This window comes from Tupaia chinensis, unplaced genomic scaffold, assembly GCF_000334495.1.
Source record: "Tupaia chinensis unplaced genomic scaffold, TupChi_1.0 Scaffold143935_1, whole genome shotgun sequence".
Classification (NCBI taxonomy): Eukaryota; Metazoa; Chordata; class Mammalia; order Scandentia; family Tupaiidae; genus Tupaia; species Tupaia belangeri.
This window is the reverse complement of record NW_006203786.1, coordinates 18,415-22,784: the sequence shown is the minus strand read 5'-3', so window position 1 is coordinate 22,784 and position 4,370 is coordinate 18,415. Positions and strand designations below refer to the sequence as shown.

General features: G+C 43.5%; 2 pseudogenes; both read left to right on the top strand.

Moving 5' to 3' along the window:
* Positions 1-1,876: 1,876 nt before the first annotated feature.
* LOC102487948 (non-histone chromosomal protein HMG-17 pseudogene) lies at positions 1,877-2,140 on the top strand (annotated as a pseudogene).
* Positions 2,141-3,297: 1,157 nt separating this feature from the next.
* LOC102487533 (non-histone chromosomal protein HMG-17 pseudogene) lies at positions 3,298-3,576 on the top strand (annotated as a pseudogene).
* Positions 3,577-4,370: the final 794 nt, after the last annotated feature.

Here is a 4,370-nt window from a genome sequence, read left to right as displayed (position 1 = left end):
AGAGAGAACCAAAGCCAGACCTTTGAAGAAGCTTGAGAGGAACTTTCACTTTTTCTTGGCCTCAGGGCAGGTATGACCTTTTTGCCAAAACAGCATTACTTTCAGACACAAGTCACCCTGACAGAATCTCACTCCACAAAGCTAATGCTTTCAAAACCCCATGAGGCTCAGGAGTAACCGTGACAGAAGGGAAGGTGTGTGAGCTCATCCTATGTGGGGCTGGGCCTGCAGGAAGTCCAGGTACTGCCCTCTGTGAGAACAAGACTCCACACTCATTGTGCAACCAAAATAAAGAAGAGGTGCCAACCTGGGATTGGTGAGAAGAAAGCCTATTACCTCACCACGAAGGAAACTAAAAGTCCCACAAATACAAAGTATGGGTCTGTGAGTGGAGCTGGGGGAGTGGAATTTCCTCTTGCTGTCCAGGAATAAGGGTTTCATGAGGCAGGTCTCTGGACAACAAAAAGCAGGAGCAATGACTCATCACCACAGCGCTCTGTGTCTCCTTGCACCCAGCCTCATCCTCAGAAGGGCTCAGGAAGATCTGAGTCCCCATCGTTCCAAAGTTCCCACTAGTCACAACCCTCAAAAGCCCATTTTGAAAAGATGGAAGAAAACTTAACAAAGTATTAGCCATGTCTGGAATTGTACAAACAGGAGTGATGAACACTTCTCAAGTAAGAAGCGCGCAATTCTTCTACAGCCATGTTCAAGTCATCCCATGGGAACGTGTCTTCCCATCTTGGAGTGCCACAACTCAAGTGCCCTGGTTTGAGGTTCACCAGGCACTGAGATCTAGGAGTATTTATTCTTTATAAGTTGCCAGAGGGCATGTGTGCTTTCCAAAGAGAGACAGAGAGAGAAGGAGAAAGCATCACCAATGGGGTGAGCTTCCTTAGTAATCCCTTCTGCCCCATTCTCCATCCTGTCAGGACTTGGGCCTGCACATCTGGGTGCCAGAATATTTTTCAAGTAGTCGGGGCTGCATTTTGAACAGCGGTCAGCCATGTGGGATTTGATTTCTTTTAACCATCAGATTACCAGGCTGGCCCTAGGAAAAGAATATTTATTGATGCAGGTGAAACTAGCATGGGCCAGCCTTGACTAAGTCTGGCTTCTAAGGAGAAGAATTACACATTCCTATAATTCTTAAGAATTATTATTGCTTATAAACCAAGCAATTTGTTTGGTTATCAGTGAAAATGATAAATGGGCTGGGAGATTGACTATTAGGCAGAAAAGTGACAGAAATTGAGTTCATCTTTCAGTCTGGAGAAATAGGCCAAAAAAGAAAAGCCTTCAGGGGATGGTGATACTTCCAGGAGGAGAGCACTTGACAAGAGTCATCAACTATATAAAAAATAACATGAAAGATGGTGAGCAAGACCTTTTAAATACACAGGGAAGGATGAGACAATACATTTAACTGCTGCTCAGTCCTCTAATCCATTTTGCACATTCTCTTACCCCCAACTATTATCCTGTGCCCCCAAAGGCTACTTAGAGAATCTTGAAGTTTATGTTCAAAACTCATGCTAAGACTTTATCTCTGTAGCTGTCATTTTTCAAAATGGCTACCATCACCTATTAACCACTATTAATATGACTGTAAGATCATTAGCAAAATATAGGATTTCATATGAGTAAATACATTATCTTAACTATCACTCTGTCCTTGAAAGTTGCCTTGATGAGGTTAGCAGGTGGCATGGTGAGTAAAGTGCTGGATTCCCACATGGTCAACCATGGTTCAAGTCTCAGACTGGCAGCTTGAAAATAACACCAGGTGGAGCAATGTGAAGAAGAGGAGACCAACCCACACCTGCACGCTGCTTCCCCTGCATCTCAGCACCTACGTCCCACCCTCATTGCCACCATGCCCAAGAGAAAGGCTCAAGGGGAGGCTAAAGGAGATAAAACCAAGGTGAAGGATGAATCACAGAGAAGAACTGCAAGGTTGCCTGTGAAATCTGCTCCTCCAAAGCCAGAGCCCAAGCCTAAAAATGCCCCTGCAAAGAAGAGAGAGAAGGTATCCAAAGGGAAAGCTAGTCCTGGCAAGGATGGGAATAACCCTGCAGAGAACAGAGATGCCCCGACAGACCAGGCACAGAGAGCTGAAGGTGCCGGAGATGCCAAGTGAAGGGTGTGCCCATTGTGGGTAAGTGTGTGCTTCTGGTGACCACACAGCTTGAAATACTATTTTTATCAATTTTCATAAAAATGTAGAATTTTCTTTACCTTTTTTCTTTAAGCAATGTTGTTATCACACAGAAACAACATTGTTGTTTTTTGGGAAGGGGCATTTGTCACTAATAGAAAGCTGGATTGATTTGGGGGACATCCATCCTGTCAGGACTTGGGCCTGCACATCTGGGTGCCAGAATATTTTTCAAGTAGTCGGGGCTGCATTTTGAACAGCGGTCAGCCATGTGGGATTTGATTTCTTTTAACCATCAGATTACCAGGCTGGCCCTAGGAAAAGAATATTTATTGATGCAGGTGAAACTAGCATGGGCCAGCCTTGACTAAGTCTGGCTTCTAAGGAGAAGAATTACACATTCCTATAATTCTTAAGAATTATTATTGCTTATAAACCAAGCAATTTGTTTGGTTATCAGTGAAAATGATAAATGGGCTGGGAGATTGACTATTAGGCAGAAAAGTGACAGAAATTGAGTTCATCTTTCAGTCTGGAGAAATAGGCCAAAAAAGAAAAGCCTTCAGGGGATGGTGATACTTCCAGGAGGAGAGCACTTGACAAGAGTCATCAACTATATAAAAAATAACATGAAAGATGGTGAGCAAGACCTTTTAAATACACAGGGAAGGATGAGACAATACATTTAACTGCTGCTCAGTCCTCTAATCCATTTTGCACATTCTCTTACCCCCAACTATTATCCTGTGCCCCCAAAGGCTACTTAGAGAATCTTGAAGTTTATGTTCAAAACTCATGCTAAGACTTTATCTCTGTAGCTGTCATTTTTCAAAATGGCTACCATCACCTATTAACCACTATTAATATGACTGTAAGATCATTAGCAAAATATAGGATTTCATATGAGTAAATACATTATCTTAACTATCACTCTGTCCTTGAAAGTTGCCTTGATGAGGTTAGCAGGTGGCATGGTGAGTAAAGTGCTGGATTCCCACATGGTCAACCATGGTTCAAGTCTCAGACTGGCAGCTTGAAAATAACACCAGGTGGAGCAATGTGAAGAAGAGGAGACCAACCCACACCTGCACGCTGCTTCCCCTGCATCTCAGCACCTACGTCCCACCCTCATTGCCACCATGCCCAAGAGAAAGGCTCAAGGGGAGGCTAAAGGAGATAAAACCAAGGTGAAGGATGAATCACAGAGAAGAACTGCAAGGTTGCCTGTGAAATCTGCTCCTCCAAAGCCAGAGCCCAAGCCTAAAAATGCCCCTGCAAAGAAGAGAGAGAAGGTATCCAAAGGGAAAGGGAAAGAGGGAACAGCTAGTCCTGGCAAGGATGGGAATAACCCTGCAGAGAACAGAGATGCCCCGACAGACCAGGCACAGAGAGCTGAAGGTGCCGGAGATGCCAAGTGAAGGGTATGCCCATTGTGGGTAAGTGTGTGCTTCTGGTGACCACACAGCTTGAAATACTATTTTTATCAATTTTCATAAAAATGTAGAATTTTCTTTACCTTTTTTCTTTAAGCAATGTTGTTATCACACAGAAACAACATTGTTGTTTTTTGGGAAGGGGCATTTGTCACTAATAGAAAGCTGGATTGATTTGGGGGACATCTTGCCCTTCTAGTTGTGAGAGACTTCCTCTTGGCTCCCAAGAGGAGGGATCCCTTGATGTTGGCACACACAGCCACCCTGGCACAGATGCCTTGTGCTGTCGAAATTTGTTTTTCTGTCCTCTCCCTCTCTGCCTTCAGCATAGACTTAACTCCCTTAAGCCAGAGACCTGTTGGGACCTGACCACAAAAAACTGGTTACGAGTATGTCAGGCAATCTGGACTTTTTAATGACATTGAGATGGCATCCTTCAAAAGAGCAGCAGTTCCTATTCTATACTGTTGGATCTTCAGATTGATAAATCTGCCATTTTCATCTCCCGAAAGTCAGGGTCAGCTCATGAAAAATCGTTAAACAACATGCTAAATGTGAAATATCAACCCTCACTCTAAATTTTCCCTGTTCAGAGCCTCAAACAAAGACTTCATTGGGTTTTACAGTGGCTTTCTGATTTTGGTAGTCCATTGAAGAAGGGAGTTTGAAAGTTGCCCATCTCCTGCCTGAAATACGGTGATTGTTTATGAAAAGTACATTTAATAAAGCTGGCTACAGTTTGGCTTGGGGGGAAAAAAAGAAAAGAAAATCACACAAGA